Source organism: Protopterus annectens, chromosome 1.part2 (assembly GCF_019279795.1).
Source record: "Protopterus annectens isolate FY-2018-M chromosome 1.part2, PAN1.0, whole genome shotgun sequence".
Lineage (NCBI taxonomy): Eukaryota > Metazoa > Chordata > Ceratodontiformes > Protopteridae > Protopterus > Protopterus annectens.
The window spans coordinates 1,016,215,865-1,016,235,324 of NC_056727.1; positions in this window are offsets into that span (position 1 = coordinate 1,016,215,865).

Sequence of the window (19,460 nt, forward strand, 5' to 3'; positions counted from 1 at the left end):
TACCATCAACTGGCATGCAGGGTGTGACCACTCTTAAGAAGTGGCAGATGACAGCAACACTGGCACCCATGGCAAAGAGAGCCAAGCAGACAGCATCAGCGGAGATGGCTATGGAGGTGATGATGCCCCTTTTATCAGCTGCAGGTAATAATTCATCAAGCTTGGGGGGATGAGGAGGCTGGAGCAGGTGTGGAGGGTGAGGTAGGGGCAGTGAGGGTGTCCAAGGGGGGGCTACTGCGTAGCGGTTTGGAGGCCTTAGCCATGTGTGGAGGGGTTTTTGAGGATACCCTATCATTGTTAGATCAGGAGTTAGGGCCTGATGTACATGATGTGGGGTCTGACTTTGGATTACAGCTGGAGGATTGGTTGACATCACAGGCCCTACGGCAGGAAGGGGCTCCCATTTTATTGACGACGCACACATCTCTGCTAGTGAAGGAGAAGATTGACATTTTTGAATTGATTGATGCAGATGGGGTTCAGCGGTTGACGGAAGCAAAGAAGGCTATTGGGAAGGACCTCTTGGCTGCACTGGCTGCGATAGGTCGCAAAAGAGTAGGGAAATTTTGGTCTAAGACATGGCATAAATGGGTCCTAGGTTTCGTTTATTATATGGCGGTGTGTTTGGAAAGGGACACCTCACTGGCTCTTTCTCTTTTGGCTTACTTTTTTACTATTAGGGAAGCACAGAGGTTGAAGCCCAGTTATGCATGGTTATGGTATGACCAGAAATTTCATAAGCATAAAGCAGTAGATAAATCTATGCATTGAGAGGTCAGACATCTGGACATTTGGCTGTCCACCATGATGGATACCAGTGGTGGGGGTAGCAAATTATCTCAGCCATCTGAGGGAGGTGCAGGGATATGTTGCTCTTTTAATGCTGGAAAGTGTTCCAGGGTGGGTTGCAGATTTTCTCATATTTGCTCGGTGTATGGGGGCACATGCATTCACACAATGTAGGTGGGTGGGAGGTCAGGTTGGGGGGGTCAGGCACCGCACTTTGGGGGTCTGAGAGGTTGGAATAGTTCCTGTTCAGCATCTAAACTTCAACAAGTGAAAATGAAAAAGATCCAAAGAGACTATAATGATTTTGTGCTAGGTAATATCTTTATGTAGCCAAGAGAAACTCCTAGAGCTGAAATTAGCGTAGGGGATGGAACACATCAAACTAATGTTATTAATAATAACAATTTCTCTAATGCTGAAAATAATCACACCGTGACTGGTCCAGTTTATCAAACTACTTCATCGGCTGTAACACCTACACCAGTTATGCCTTCAGCAGCCGAGGAACAGCTGATACGAACTGCTCACCAGACGCCAAAACATGATGTCAGCCAGCAGAAGAGTGAGCCAGTGTTGGGTTTGGGAGCGAGACCTAAAGTTCCCACAACAAAAAATGCGAAAACTTTTCATTTGTTTCCTGTACCGGTGAGAAAAAAGGAATACAAGAGGGGATGCTCAACCCAAAGAGAGGTAAAATGAAGGAAAACTACAAACTGACTGCTTCTGGTTACCACGATTTTAGTTCTCATAAAGTTAACAATGTTTTTAATATATCTACTGTGCAATTAACAAATGTTCAAATGCAAGTATTGGGGAAAGGTCTTTCATTTGTGCCAAGTAGAGCATCTATTTTGAATGATGTTCTTTTAGATTTAAATCTATTTGGTAGGAATGTTGCCTTAAACGCTATGTTTAAAGATAACATGTATAAAGCTAACACATTCAAATAGCCAAATACCTTTGTGCCGCCAACTAATTCAACCGTAAAGACTTTTTTAAAAACATGTGAACAAGATATTAGACAGTATTTTGAGAATGTGCACTATTTTAATAATTGAATTCAAGCTGAAAGGATAGCTTTAAATACCTTAACACAAGACCCTAATATAATAATAAAACCAGCGGATTATGGGGGAGGTATTGTAGTAATGGATTCAGAAGCATAGATCAGATCATTAAAGGCTTTACTGAATGATCAAACTACTTATGAAATGATTTCACCACTTAAGATTCAACACATTATTAAGGGAGTAAATGATAAACTCAAAACATTATTGACTGAACAAATTTTAGATAAAGAGTTATTCATGTTCTTTTGTATTGAACACCCAGTAATACCCCTATTTAAGGCACTACCGAAAATTTATAAGCATATATTACCACCACCAATGTGGCCCATCATCTCGGGGAGAGGATGGGTCACCGAATGTATTTCAATATGGGTAGAAGCTAAGCTGAAACCTTTACTTGAATTATATTCAGGTATTTTAAAATACTCTGCACATTTTTTGTCTGAACTATATGAGACTTGTCATGATTTGAATCTTAAAGATGTACTATTAGCAACTCTAGATGTAAATAATTTATTTACAGTTATTGGCAATGACTTTGGAATTAAAGCTATTGAAGAAATTATGAAAAACAAAAATGTATATGATGAGAAAATCAAATGTCTGATATTAGAAGCATTATGGTTGATCTTAGAAAATAATGTTTTTATTTGTAATGGTTGTTATTACAAGCAAAAACAAGGCATTGCTATGGGCACACCATGTGCTAACTCATACGCAAATTTGGTGTTAGCTTATTGGAAGCAGAAATATTTGCATGACACAAAACATGCATGGGAAGAATATGTTATGTTCTATGTAAGATTTGTGGATGATATTTTTTATGTTATGGACACATAATGAAAATTCCCTTTGTGAATATGTCAAATATATGGATACTACAAATGATTTTCTAAAGTTCTCTCTTAATTTTAATAGTGAAAGAATAACCTTTTTAGATGTAAATGTTGATAAAAATCAACAAGGCATTCTGCAAACTACACTTTATAGAAAAGAATGCTGGAAGAATCACTTTTTGGATGCTCATAGTATGCATCCTCAGCATACCTTTCGTAATGTAGTGAAGGGTCAATGTTATAGGCTTTCACGGCTATGTACAGATATTGATGTGTTTGATACAGAAATGGATATCCTGACATGACATTTGGTAGATAATGGTTATAAAGAAAATAAAATAGACAGGAATAGACATGAAGTGCTTTTAAATAGACAAGACAGAGCGAAACCATGGTTCTCAGAAAATTCAAGAAGGCTCACAAGAACACCTTATAGATATAATAGTAAGTCTAAAGTGACATTAAAGTTCAGTAGTAACATCTATGATATTAATAATATTATTAAGAATAACTGGAAGATTCTTTAAGCGATGAAGGCTTGAGAGATAGTATAGATAGAGGACCTAAATTTGTATATAGGCGTAATAATAGCCTAAAGGACCTAGGGCGGCACGTTGGTGCAGTAGTTAGCATTGCCGCCTCACAGCAAGAGGTTCTCTGGTTCAATTCTCGGCTGGGGTGCCTTCTGTGTAGAGTCTGCATGTCCTTCCTGTGGTCGCGTGGGTTTCCTCTGGGTGCTCTGGTTTCCTCCCACATCCCAAAGACATGCTGCAGGTGGATTGGACACTCTAAATTGGCCCTAGGTGTGTGTGTGTGTGTGTGTGTGTGTGTGTGTGTGTGTGTGTGTGTGTGTGTGTGTGTGTGTGTGTGTGTGTGTGTGTGTGTGTGTGTGTGTGTGTGTGTGTGTGTGTGCCTTCTGTGGAAGGTTGGGCGCCGGGCTGGCAACTCGACACTGTAAAACTCCACTGGCAATCGTGAGTGGCCAGGTGATCTGCTGTGGCGACCCCTAATCGGGGAAAGCCAAAAGAAGAAGAAGAATAACCTAAAGGACCTACTATGTCATGAACCTGAAAAAAGGTAGAAGAGTAGTATAAAATACTCAAGGTTGGGGACATTTCCATGTAGACATTGTAAGGCGTGCACTTTGCTAAACAGTGCAAGTTATTTTATACATCCAATTACTGATAGAAAATATAGCTTTGATTTGTATGCTGACTGCCATACTGCAAATGTGGTCTACCTTGCAAAATGTAAACAATGTTCAAGTTTTTATGTGGGGAAAACGAACTGCAAACTTAAAACTAGAATATTAAATCATATGTCCTCTATCAGATTGAGAGATGAGAAAAATGCCTTGTATCAACATATTAAATGCTTTCTGGATCACAGTTTTTCATTTTTGGTAATGCAAATAATACAAGAAGGTAGGAGGGGGGGGGTGACATTGTTAACAAAACTGAATATGCAGAGCTTAAATAGATTTTAAATTTGGCAGCAGACACAGCACCAGGTCTTAACTATTGCGTTCCTTTAAAACCAGCCTTGAAAAAAAGGCAGGTGGAATGTGAACGTTAATTATTTAATTATTTAATGAGTTTTTAATTGTATATAAGATGCTTTAGAATCAATTTATGTTGTCTGAAGAAGGGTATCCACCCGAAAGTGCTAACCTGCATTTTTAATAAATCTTCTTATATTGGCTTGGTCTGGACTCAATCTTCTTTCTGCCTGCTGCTATCTTCTGTGCAATATTGATTGCTTACCTTAGCTGATTGGACAACACACAGGCATTTCTCTAGTGATCTTCAACTTCCTTAACAAGGGTAATAGCTTTAGGGTGCTACTTCTTCCTTGATCATCCAAGCGCTCTGGTTTCTTGTTCAGCACTTGGCAAGAAGTATCTACTTCTTGGTTGCCATCTAATTGCTGCTTTTTTTTTCAGATGCTAGCTCTACTTCTAAGAATGTTTTTTTGTAATTTGAGGAGAAAGTCTGCAGTCTATCTTTTAGTTTAGCTTTCCTAACTGTCCTGAACACCAGGATAAATTATTGCATTTTGTCTTGCTTGAACCAAATAATTATTCTTGATTAAAATTCACTTGCTTTCAATTATCAGGGCTTTACCTTTTTGCCACATCTTTGTAAGAAACATCTCCTTCAGTTGATAATTCTTAATTTTACTACAATGGGACATGGCTGCTTTTTTCCTGCAGCACTTGCAAAATATACCCCATTTGTTCTTGATGTATCTTCTTTTTAATTGAAAGCTCTTCAGTGAAAACTCAGCATGTAGCTGTCCAGTGGGTCTTGTTTGTCTGGCAGCAGTGATACCAACACTGTATGTTGAAGTTCTAGGGTAAAAGTCCTAAATGAGGTGCTAATATTATCCTTTACTTTGATTATTCTAGCAGTGTATAAGCAGACATCTGTACTTATTGCAAACATGAAGTTTTTGGTAGGCTATTTCTAGTGTTATTTGTTGGTGGGAGAATCAAAGCATGTGGAAACTTTTCTGCAGGAATATCAACATTCCTGCCCTTCTACTTTTTCATCAGGCATGCTAATCACAAACTTTTTCTGTGTTGTTTGTTTTCTAAATCTTCTAATTTATCAAGAATTCCATTAATTGATGGTTGACTTCTGTGGGAGGCCACTTGACATTGCTGAAATTTAGTGGCATCGTGGTTTACAGCTGATTTGAGAAAGGTACTTCAGCTGCCAAAGACTCAGTCTTTTGTTGATATTACACACAACTGGATTTAAATTCTGCTCTATATTGTAGAACTTGTGTAATCATGGTAGTTAACTGAAAGAGTTTCATAACAACCAAATTAGACTATTGGTGGACTGCAAGCCACTCACAACAGTGCCCTCTGCCATATTGAGATGCACAAAAGTGCTGACAACTTCAAATTAAAAAACAAAAAGAGTTCAAAAAGTGCATAAAGGACCACAGATAGATCTTAAAACCAAGGATAAAAGAATGGACAGATGAAAATGGGATTCAGAAAAACAACTATTAGGTTGCAGTAGTCATATCTCACCTGACCATGGGTTCATAGGTAAGTACTAAGTAATCAGCCTGCGGACTATTACAAGCCAAGCCAAGAAAATCCTAATCAAAATTATCTGTAGCCTCGTGTAGGGCAAGACAAGATAGAACAGGGGATAATTTCAGGCAGCCAATCCAATTACCTATGTTTTCCTTGAAGATGGTGAGGGTGCTACTGTGCTTGAAATATAGTGAAAGTTTGCTACAGAGTGGAGGAATATGTTGGAATATAAATTTAGTACACTAACATATCTTATTTATCTGATAATGAAGGTTTAGTTCCTTTAATTAAGTTTTTGAAGTACCTTTAATTCTGCAAAGGAATAGGAGGTCAAATAGGATTGGATCTTTTATGGCTCAAATGACTGGACACTGATCTCCACTGAGGACTCTGTAAGTGACTGACTACAGAAGAAGAGCTGTCAATCTCTCCTGATAACTAAGACTTTGGACGACACTGATCGTTTTAGTTATCAGTTTCTGAGGTCTCTCAAGTTGTGTAATATGTTCAGACCCATACATGTCAAAGGTTGCATTATATTCACTAATGGATCTGATATGATAGAAGTAAAAGAGAATTAAAACTTCTTTGGGTCAAATGGAGATGCCTTTAGAAATTAGATGAGACAGATAAAAGGCTTTGTGAACTACTGTGGAGACACACTGGTCAGATAAGGAACTATCAAAAAGAGTGCCTAAATCCCTTACAAAGGTGTCTGATTGGAGAAATGCATAACCTCTATGGTAAGTGAAACTGCTTTGTTTACCAAAATGAACTATACTGCATTTTTTACATTTAATTTATAAACATTGCCCTCCTACCAGTTGTTAACATAGTCTAACAAATTTTGGAATAATTGTGAGTCAATTGAAGATTGAATAACAACAAATAATTTACAGTCATAGGAGGGGTTTGGCATAATGGTTAAGGTCTTTACCTCACAAATGCAAGGTACAGGGATGGATTCTAACCATTGGTCATTTGGCTAGACTTGCAATAGTCTGCAGACAGATAACCTAGTATTTATCCATTAAACTTAGATAACCACAAATAGGAGTGCTGGGCTGAAGGTCTGAGACATAGATACCAAATAGGACAGGGCCAAAAAACTGAGCCCTGTGATACACCACTGATAACTTTTTTACTATCAGAAGTAGGACCTGTGGCTCTGACTACACAGGTTCTGTAAGACAACCAGTTAGCTATCCACCACACAATCTAATGATTTATATTCAGATTTACAAGTCTATTAATAACAACCTGTATGGGGAATAGTTTCAAAGGCTTTGGCCAGTTCTAGCTATGCTGTATGTGTTGTATAACCACTACCCACTGTTTAAGTTACTTCTTCAAAGAAATTAGTGAGATTAAAGAGGTAGGACCTTACTTTGATAAAGCCAAATTGATGAGAGTCCAGTATTAAGAGCTTTTTTAATGTCCAGTTTACTGAGATCTGAGAATGGACTCCTTAGCTTTACATATGATTCTAGGCAGACTAATGTGCCTCTAGTTACCAAGGTCTGTGGCAGATGATCACCTCAGTCTCCCCCAGAAATTTCTGTAATTGTTATGTAAAATCTATAAAATGTTAATTTTAGATATTGTCCTGCCAGCAGCACTCACAGTTAATATACAGACAGAAATATGTATGTTTCTGGCAAACTTGATTGCACAACCTTTGGAGGACGGAGTATTTTATGTGAAAATATAATATGAAATAAATTATTCTTTTATATAAAACAGACAATATAAAACGTAATTTATATAAAATGCAGATCCCAATTTTCAAAGTACAATAAAGTAATTGGAGGATGTTAGGTGGTTACTTATGATTCTGAACCAAAGGTATTTATGTGTCATGTGCTTTAGTGAATGACAGTGAAAAGTTTAGTCACATAAAGTAGTGGACAGATTTATATTACATACCTATTTACTGATGCTCTCATTAAGAATAACTTGTTAACTCTGAAAGTCTTACTTCAAATTGTTCAACTTTTAGAGTAAGGAGCTATCATGTGTAAGCCATTCAAAGTGTACAGCACTTAACTTCAAACTAAAACTATAATGTCACTGATAAATACCTACATTTTCATTGTTTACTTATTGAAAGTTTAATGATTTATCAGCCATTAGTTTATAAGGCAAGCTGTGTCAGAGTTCATCCTTCTATTCACTGTTTTATCATTCAGAAATATTGCAATGATTATCCAGATTAATGGTGTGCATTACTTGGTATAAGAAATAATATTCTATTCTTCCTTTTGTCTATAAACTTAAAAAAACAATTTTAAGCATTGCATTTCTGTGTTTCCTTGATTTGTCTTATGTGGTGTTTAAATATTTAGTATTTCCAATATAAAAGACTCTGAAAATCTTATAGATGAATAACCTGATTATTTCTGTTCTGTAACAGCATGTATATTAGTTAAAATATATTTCTTATTCAATAAAGAATGCACTAAACGTTCAGTTCTTTTAAGCTATTGACATTCTGTGCATATCTTAGAGGTGGTAACATTAATTATGTTTGTTTTTATTGAAAGGTCACCACAATTCTAACTATAAAGTATTTCACTTCTTTTTTAATATGTTTACATTCAGATGCTATCCTGGCTAACTCTCATTGTCCATTGAGCTGAGTCAATGACCACACAGTATTGTCTTTGTGACTCTTTAGTAACAATGCTACTGACAACTATTAAAGAAGCCACAGCAAATTCACACATCACATATCAACCATAACTATTAACCATTAACTCTTAAGCCAGTTGGCGTTCACAAGCCTGTTCCAGCCGACCTCTACAGGACAAGGTATGTGACCCAAGCTTCCTCAGACCTGGTAGAAAACTCCTTTAATTCTACCTTTGCAACCCAAATACCCTTTGCTATGGCCATCAGTCAAACTGAGGCCAATTGATGGGGAATCAAGGCTGCTGAGCACCATTGGGGGAAAAAGAAGAGGGTGTGAAGCCATAAGGCTGCTCAAAGGGAGGGGGATGAAACTAAAAGACTGCCACTTAAAATCCCTTCCCATGAGATGGGACGGGAGAGCAACTGAGCTACGGATGAATCTGCTAAGCTGAGCTGCACTGAACACTTAAATACGATGAGCCTTAGGCCCATCCCCTTGATTTGCACTCGTAGACAACACAACTAAGTTGCCCTTACTTTTTTATCACATAAAACAATTTCCCACCTATTAAGTATTGCATGTTTAATTTCATTAAAATTTGTTGAGTAGCATATGCAACCATTTAATTAAACATCTGTTTCTTACGTAACAGGACTAGACATATTTGTTTAACTTATTTAGTTAGTAACATTTCTTGTATATAATAGTTTATCCACATTTGTCTGTATGTCTTGTCAGTAAAATTATAACATCTACTGTCTACAGAGTCACTGATCTTCCTGTCTGCCTCAGTCAGTCTAATTATATGCTTTGTTTGATTAACTATAATATTTTTAATTTCAAGTGAGTGATGGCAGCATATATATTGCAGATGCAGATCTTATCTACATTTTTCATGTAAAACCGAGAGTAGCTCCCACTGTATTTCATTGTAGAAGTAATAGACTGCAGTTTTCCATTATACCACATGGTAGCGCTCCTTTTCAGGAATATAAAAGACAATTTTGAAAGTGAAAAAGAGGAGACTGGAACACTAGCTGAAGGAGGAAAGACTGAAAGACTGACTGAAGGGAAAAGGGCCTTGCATTACTGGATTTTTTTTCTTCTAGTGTTTTGGGACAGAGAAGTGAGGTAGCAGTTTGTGTTTGTCTTTTGCTGAAATCCTGGATGATGGTATTTTGTGGATTCAGGAGAGAAGTGAACCAGTAATTCCATGCCTGCATATGAGTCAGCATGAAATGGAGTTCCCTTGGGCCTAGTGCAGAGATGCCATAGATGACTACCAGGGATCTGGAAGGTGATATTCCATTTTTCTCATCGGAGGAACTGTGGTGCCTGGTCGCTGGGATATTCTCGACGGAGTGGTGAGAGGCTTTTGGCCGTCATTTTTATCCATTTATAGGATTGTGGATCCCCCCAAATGCTTTGTGGATTACAAATAGCTAGGATCCATATGAGCTCCAACCTTTGGCTCCATCATGCCGGCAGTAGGACTGTAAGTAGTCACTGGCCAGTGAACAGGGTACAACAGAATGTCTCATAGTTGTTCTGTTTAGGTTGATCTAGGGGATAGAGGGTGTTAGTACTGTTGGCCTAAAGACTCTTTATTGCTAAATGACATTGCATTTTCTCATATTTGTATTGCATTATAAATCTTTATTGTTCAGTGACATTGCATTTTTTACGTATTTGTATTGCTGCATTATAAAAGCTTTACTGCTCATTGATATTGCCTTCATGTGCATGTTTGAATGTCAAGATCTTTTCTGTTGAGTTCTGGGGAAGGGGGTAAATGTATGGTTTCATTACATGCATATTTCACTCTGCCTTACTGCTAACTGGTGCACAGTTGAAATAATTTGTTTGTTGTTGTGCTATTGACCTTTAAATGATAGTGTCACCTAGAATAAAATCTGTTATCACTTGCCACCTTGGGGTGTTGGGCCTAAAAAAGAAGGGGTGTCACCAGAGTCAGGTAGGAAGAAACCCATATCTACTTCAGCTACACCTGCAGGTGCGCTACATGAGAAAACGATAACTAATCTCAGGACCTTTATTATTTCACAAAAGGAGTACGGAATACTAGTTTTGATCTTTATAAAAGTGATGCCTAAAAGTGAACTACAGTTTTGTAGCTGCGTTAAGGATTTTTACAAAAGCATCATATATACTTCAAAGCAAATGGTAAAAACAGTAAGGATAAATGGTCCAACATGCAGAAAACAAAATACACAGTAAAAAATAGTGGAGGACCAAGCCACAGCAACACAAGGTATAAACATTTAATGGGGTTCCTATCACATTGTCAAAAACTGGCGATGTTGAATGGCTAAAATATCGAAAGTGCCGTTCATCAAAACTGTTCTTGTGGGATATACAGTGAGGATCAGAAAATTTGCCCTTTCCTCACTGTAGTGCAATCTCGGAGTTGGTATATATAATTTGCGGGGGGTGTGGGGGCGCAGCCCCCCACAAGAACAGTTTCAATGAATGGCACTTTTGATATTTTAGCCATTTGACATTGTTAGTTTTCGACAATGTGATATAGACCCCATTTAAATGATAGTGAGCACCTATGCTGCTTCATCAGACATTACAGAAAAAAAAGACACCATTTTTAAAATACAAATCAGCCAGTGAGGTCAATTGGCCAATTCAGCCTTAAAGTTACAGATTATAAAATAGGTCTAGTACATCAGTGGTCTGTGCAAGCAACAATAATGTACAAAATAACAACATATAAAAGATAGTGGCATATATAAAAAAGCAGCTTATATAAAATGCAGCATAAATATATAAATATATATATATATATATATATATATATATATATATGTAAAGTCTGTTTGTGTATATATATATATATATATATATATATATATATATATATTCAAGCATGCATCCTATCTCTTCAATTCTCTAGCTTGCAGAACAGGTTTAATACATATCTTGTCGTTCAAACCCCTACCTGTAGTAGCCCGCATTTTAATAATCCATTTAAGTTCTGATGTTTCTGTTCTGTTTCTAACATTACCTCCCCGTTCACTGGGTGCACTGTTCTAAATCACAATAAATTTAAAGGAGTGTGTGGGGTTACACTGCATGACATGTTTAGCTAGTGCACTTGTTTCAGTCTATCTACTAATGTGATATCAGCAGCAAGTTTTTTATACCCTGATACAGGTAGGATGATGGAATTTAATATACATGCTAGTTGTGATTCCATGCATGTGGTCTACCTGGCCTACTGCCAGGTATGTATGTCCTTCTATGTTGGTAAAACAGACAGAAAGTTCAGGGACCGTATTAGACATGTGTATAACATTAGTAGACAGACAGAAAGAAGTCACTAGCAGGTAATGTTAGAAATAGAACAGAAACATCTGAACTTAAATGGATTATTAGGATGTGGGCTACTACAGGTAGGGGTTTGAATGACAAGATATGTAATAAATGTAGGATGCATGCTAGAATATATATATATATATATATATATATATATATATATATATATATATACATATAGGTCTATATTGACGATAATTCATCTACCCCTTTTAAGCGAAAGCTGACAATCCCGAACACCTGGAACAGCGATTGTTTTCACAGGGCAAAAAAATTGCTGGGCCAGTTTCGGGAGTTCGCCATTTCCTCCACTGTGGTGCGATCTCGGAGTTATTATATTTAAGTAGGGGGGTGTGGGGGGCTTTATATAATGTTTTAAGTTTTTTTTTTTTTTTTTTTTTTGTAGACCAGAGATTTTTTTCCCTGGGAAAAAAAATCGCTGTTCCAGGTGCTCGAGATTTTAAGATTTTGCTTAAAAATGGACAATGAATTAGCGTTCGCTTTTCTAAGCTTTCACTAATTCAATATAGACCCATATTATATATATATATATATATATATATATATATATATATATATATATATGAACCTTCTTGTAAAAAAAGATTCAAAAAACGGGTAAAGCCACAATGTTTCTTCAAAAAAAACTTGTAAATTTGTTCAAATAATTAAAAGGTTGCTAAAAGTCGTAAAAATATAAACAGTATCAAAAGTCGTTTTCAAAAAATACAATTGCTAGTGCTAACTACAATAGACAAAAGTATAATAAACAAATTCAACTTTATTTTAAATGTAATTATGGTTATGAAGGATAATACAATTTACAATTTACAAATTTTAATTTTTAATAAGTGCATTAATTAGTTTATAAAATTATAAGTTTAAACATAATTTTACATAATTCAAAAAAAAAAAAACCATATATATATAAACACTAAACCACAAAAACATTCACTATAATTTTTAAGTAAATAAACAACTACACAATATATAAATAAAAAGGTAAAAGGTTTAATTTTTATTCAACAAAAACAAACTATAAGGTTTTTTTTGTACTTATTATATTCAAGTTTTTATTTCTTTTTTACTTTTTTTTTTATGTGTGTGTATCTTCAGAAAATCATTGTAAAACTATTACTTACTATCTCTCTGATTTCTAGTATAATAATATAAAAATCTTTTTATTACTATATATATTTTACACTAAACTCTAAACTTCATTACTTTTTTATATTTACGAGGTTATACACTCACATTATCACATAATTTCTGGGTTATTTTAAAATACTATTACTCTTTCATAGTTCTTTTCTTTCTTACACATTTTACTTTCTTTTTTAATTTATATTAGTTTATAGAATAACAAACACAGTTCTTATTTTTCTTTTTTTTTTATTTTCTTTTTGCACCAGCAATCTAACTTTCCTTTTTTCTTTTTTTTTCTTTTATCTCAACCTGCTAGCACCTATCTTTTTAAAATGCATTTCTCTGCTTCTCATTTCATTAATATTTACTTTAGAGCTATAAACCTTGTTCAACCCTTTTTACTTTAATAAAGGGTTTAAGTCACCTCAAGTAACATGTTTTCTGTCTTTTTGTCAAAAGTTTACTTGTTCAAGTTTTAAATCATCAAATTAAAGATAGGAGAATTCATGTGCAAACTCATGAAATACCATCAATGATGTTAGATTTTCTGATTATTTTTTGATTCTAAAATTTTCACTGTTCAATAACATGATTATTCAAGTCCTTTCACGCCTTTATATAAATGCTGCATAGCCAGTGTGATAGTTAGCCTATATTAGCTGAGATTACCTAAAATACATTTTTAACATAATATACAACTGTAAATATTGTAAATCTTAAAATGTGGTTTACAACTTTTAAATATGTTACACATAATCTAATTGGTTTCATTTTGGTGTTACCACCACTTTTTTTTTTTTTGTTTCCAGTAATTTTTCATGTTTGTCCCTTGTTCATGTTATTTATGTATTTGTTTTTTAGACACAGTGTTATGTTTGAAAGATATCACCATAAAAATACTTTTTGTTTGTTTTACCTGTGTCACTTAAGTATATGTTTTGTTTGTCTAAAATGTAAATGCCTGGAATGTTTTGCCTCAACTTATCTCTATGAACTAATCTCTAAAATTGTTTGTGATGAATGTTCAAATATAAAATTGTCACCTGCACTGTTTTTTAATCTCTATTTTTGTTGTTTTTATGTTCTGAATAATTTCCAATATGCCCTCTTACATTTTTTTTTTTAAATCTTATAAAAATTTTCAAGGGTACTTTCTAGTGCGTCATGTTCACTGCAGGTATTTGACCTTGCTTTCTTTGTTGTATAAATTCATCCATTAAACATCAAATGGATTGTGTCAAATTGCAATTTTTGCCTTATCTTTCTTTCATTTTTTTAAGGAAAGCATTTGCAAAATTGAAGGGCAATTCCAGGGTGACTTTTTCTGAATTTTTTATTTTATAAGTTTCTGTGTTTTTTCTCTATAGGTGTAGTTTAACTTAAAAATTCCTTCTAAATAGTACATTGTATTCTCTTTTGTAATAATAAACTGATAAAAATATCTAAAAACTTGAAATAGTTATAAAACATTTCTTAAAACAAAATGAAGAAATCAAATTTCTATCCCCTAACTTTTCCTATAACTTTTAAATAAACTGTTTGTCACAAAATAAAATTGCAAAATTTCAAAGAAAAACTGCTAATATCTTCTCAACTAATTCTGTTTCACAACTGCTCCCTAAATCCAAATTTGCTGTCCATATATCCTCAAAATACATTATACCAATTGCTACCATAATTTCCATACATAATCCACATTTTAATATCATTAAGTATTTTTTCTAAATATCAATTAAACTTTCTTTAATTAATAATCAATCATCTCCGCCATCATTAACCTAATAAACATACTCTGCCAAAAAGCATTGTTTAAGACATCAATTTTGATAAAAACTAACATCATCTCATATAAAAATTAGTTTCCATATTTCTCACATTGTTCTAACAGTCAAATCTTGCTTTAGCAATTCCCATGTAAGTGTCATGTGTTGCTGCTTTACAATAGTCTCTAAAAGTGGTCAAGTGTCTTTTCACATATAGTTCTAAAAGTGGATTCTTAGGCCTTTCCATCCTCTTAGGTACATTGTATTAGTCTCTTATAATTTACTTAGTATCCCAAATATCTTTGGGATCCTCTATTAATACTGTTCTGTAATACATTACTGTTCTTTTGTTAAGAAACCTGGTTCTACTTTCTTATGTTTAGGTATTACTTGTTCTCGTTCCTTTCTATTTTATTTACTATTTTCATGAATACTAATACATTTTTACTCCCACAATTATCCTTTTAATAATCACAATATTTTTTTAGATAATAGATTTTTTAGAGCTTTTCTTTAACAGATATTTGTAATTCCATATTTTGGGGGTTTTCAGAATTTGTCTAAATTCATTCTCACATATATACTAAATTCTCTGAGTGAAATTTTTAATGCAATTTCTGCTGGTAAATCATTAATCAGTTTTCTGTTGGTTATATCTGAATGTTTTTTTCTTAAAGTGTTTTCAATATCAGTTCAAATTGTGAATAGTTTGTAAGTCCATTCAACAAAAAAAGATTCAAAAGTTCCTTTGTTATGAATAAAAATAAATCCAAAAGTAAGAAAAAATTGTAAAATTAAAAATCCACCAATATATCATGTATAATCACAAATTTGTAATATTGTAAATATATTAATATTGTTTTAATTCTGTTAAAATTTATCCTTTTTGGCAAAGAACGTTTGTTCCCTAAGTCTGTTTGTCTTTCTCCTTGTTGTTCCTGTTGTTGTTTGCCCCGTTTGTGAGTTTGTCCCCACTTGGTATCTTTTTGTAAGTCTAGTTCTTTAACTCCTTTGTTGTGTTTTTTTTCAACATGTCCCCCTAGTTCTAATTTAAGTTTGTCTACTGCCCTGACTCAGTAGTTTCTCTCAGACATATGTCTTGTCCTCTAAATTTAGATATGTGAGATAAGTCCCCCCTTCTGCTCCTTGCTTCTGGGTCATTTCTTGTCCTAGGGGCCTTCCTTTCCTCTTTTAGATTGCTTTTTGGGCCCTTAATGCCTTTATTTGCTTTTTTGGTATGCTATGCCTATCTTTTAGGCTTTTAGTAATTTTGTGATTTATTTATTTTATTATTTTCTAATAATTTTTACATTAACAATTTTTAAATTTTGTCATCTGTTTTAATTTTATTTCATTTTTTTTATCATTATCATTTCTCCTTTATTAACTGTGTAATCTATTCATTTCTATCTTAAATATTGCTTGTTATCATATTAAAATCATCTCTGTTAAATAATTAATACGTCACCAATAAATGTGTCAAATGCATTAAAAACTTGTTCCTCCAGACATGTCTCAAAAAAATCATGACTATTTCACTAGTTTTTTACCCTGTACATAAAAAAGTCATTTAAATAAAGTTTTTTCAGTTGAACATTTATTTGTCTGTCAAGTTTTTCAAAAGTTTATTTGTGTGAAGTAAAGTTGTGTTAAGTTTTCAGTTGTGCCAAGAACCGTTCCTAAAAATTTTTATTATTCTTAAGTCCCTGGTTGCCTAAGAACTGTTAGTGTATTATTATTCTTTGAATGCCTGTAGGTTTCAGTTCCATCTGTTTATTGTTATCCAATGTTTTTACCCAGTAAGCCACTTATGTATTACTTCCAGTTGGTTGTGTTTCGCTTTTCGAACAACAGCTACTTCTGTGTTAATACCCTTCACGACTCCGGGAGCTGCGTCCAGTCTCGCACTGATTAGTTGAAGCAGTTGAGTTACCCAGTCTCCGAGGGTCCGTCTCGCATTTTAGATTTTGAGTTTGCCCTGCCCGCCTTCCCTCTCCGCGACAGTTGCCTCTGCAGTTGAGGCAGCCAGCCCCTGTTTCCACAACACCGACAGTAACGCATTCCTGTCACAAACCAATTAAGTAGAAAAAGGTAAAATTTTTTTAATTACTTCGTTGTATTTGTTGTAAAAATGTAAAGTTAACAAAAAAGTAAAAAAAAAAAGAAGAATTAGGTTGCTTTTTGTTCTCCTTAAGAGATGTACTTCAGACAATTAATACAATAATAGAACATTTTATTTAGTCTGAGACCATAATATAACAAACAACAACAACAAAAAGTCATAAAAAAAAAAAAAAAAGAATAACCAGAACCTTATAAATAGTTATGAGTTTTTTTGTTTATGGTTAATTTTAAAAACCTTTTAAACCTAACCTGTTTTATTTTTAATTAGGTAAAGGTAAAATCTTTTACAATTTGTTGTTGTTTTATTGTTTTATATGATTTTTTTTTATGAACTTTTTTTAACTTTTAAAAATTATTGTTATAAATAAATAAAATATGTTGTATGTATTATACTTCTTTGGCACTAAAGTTAAAATTAGTAGGTTGTTGATTGTACCACATTTGTGTGCACCTGCATGTATAAAAAAAAAGTATTTGTAAATAGTTTTTTGTCTGAAGAAGTTCATCTATTAAGGAACGAAAAAAACGCGCTTCACGCTTACGCTTATTTAGTGTGTTTGGCTTCTTTTTTTTTTAGCAACCTAACCATTTGGTGAATAAAATTTGGAAGGATTTTACTTACATTGTGGTGAAAGAGTCCGCTTTTTTGCTGAACCGGTTACCAGCTTGTTTCTATTCATTATATGTATATATATTTTTTTTTTATGCTGCTTTTTTATATATGCTACTATCATTTATATGTTGTTATTTTGTGCATTATTGTTGCTTGCACAGACCACTGATGTACTAGACCTATTTTACAATCTGTAACTTTAACACTGAATTAGCCAAATGACCTCACTGGCTGATTTGTATTTTAAAAATGGTGTCTTGTTTTTTTCTGTAATGTCTGATGAAGCAACATAGGTGCTGCGTAAGCACTCACTATCATTAAAAGTTTATGCCTTGTGTTGCTATGGCTTGGTCCTTCTTTATTTTTTACTGTGTATCATATATACTTGTTATATAAAGAAAATATCATTTATAACATAGTAAAATATATTTGTAAATGTTGCCATCATTAAATTCAGTAATTCCCAATGTGTTATAAAACTGTTGGTATAGATAAGTGTTATATTTGCAAGTTTCCTGATAATTCTGACTCATACACAGTACTATTAAATGTGGAGTCTGCATGTCTTCCCCGAGGTCGAGTGGCCTCCGAAAGACATGCGTGAATGGGCGTGCCTTCGCTGAAGGTTGGGCATCGGGCTGGCAACTCGGCACCATAAAAATCTACTGCCAATCATTAGCGGACCGGAGTTCCGCTGTGGCGACCCTTAACCAGGAAAAGCTGAAAAGACAAACTAAACACAGTACTATTAAATATGACTATAGTCTTAGACAAGCAGTCAATAACAATAACATAATTTGTCAAGTATGTGTCATATGTTTGTATTATGTGTTGACAATAATCATTTAAAAGAATCAATGCTTGTCTCATTTATAGAGTGACAGTATATAGAAAAGTTTCAGTTGTGACAATTGATGGTTAAAAGCATACAGTTTTCTACATATTGTCTGCCTACTGCCATGTCTGTTACATCATACATTAAACATAATGAATCCTTAGTATTCCATATCACAATACGCTTCTTGATTTCCATTTCTATAAAAACAAAAATTCAGAGCTTTCATGCTACCTCTCATCTGTGAGGCCATAAGTCAGCCATAATGGTAAATGTGATGCATCTCTGTGTAGTTCTGTAGGGCCACATGATGAGGATAAATCAGCATATGTGATAATAATTTACATAATCACCCCTTGACACAGCAAACAGTATACCAAGTAATATAATTCCTAACTATATAGCGCACATTTTTCATTAGTAATATGCTCATAAAAGCAATTATTTGCTTCAATTGCTGACAATAATAATAAAGATAAAATGCATCAAGTGGTTCCAGTGATCTAGAGGGATAAAGCCCTTGCTACAATTCAGTCATCCTGGGCTCATCTTGTGGCTTTTCTGAATGATGGAGCTGCAGGAAATGATTACCATCATGGGGTTGATGGGCAGACCTATGAGCATCTCCTATGTCAAAATGTGGTGGAGGCTAGGGACAGTACACTGGTAGGCATGCCTGGAAGAGGGGACTAGAGTGTGTCCATGGCTGAGCTGCCACAGGGGAGGGGCAATGCACTGTATGACTTCACTGTATACCTGCTCCGCAGGCAAACCATTAGGTCTGCAAGGGAGGGGTGAAAAAGGAGATAGTCATAGTAAAAAAAAATGGATAGATGCAAAGATATGCTGTACCCCCAATACCTAAGGTTCTTCAGCTGGTCTTAGCAGTGCCAAAATAAGTCTGAAAGGTGAGGAGGAAGTTGGTAGACCTGAAAAGGCTGGGGCACTGGGGTACTGTGCCAGTACCAATGAAGCAAAAGAGGGAAAAGAAAGAAAGATATAAAACAGCAGCTGGCCATGATTAGGGTTTTGGGGGCCCAAGACTACTGATCAAATGATCAGTCATATTATCACCATTAAAGTACATCATGTAACCTCATGTAGGTAGTCATATGTCAGTCAGGCAAAAAATATTTAATCTATTGAAAATGTCTTAACATTACATAGCAATTATTCAGCAGGCGTACATTGTTGTGATAAGTACAATGCAGTTGGGCAGACTGCATATGTAATTTGAATGGCAGCGGTAAAATCA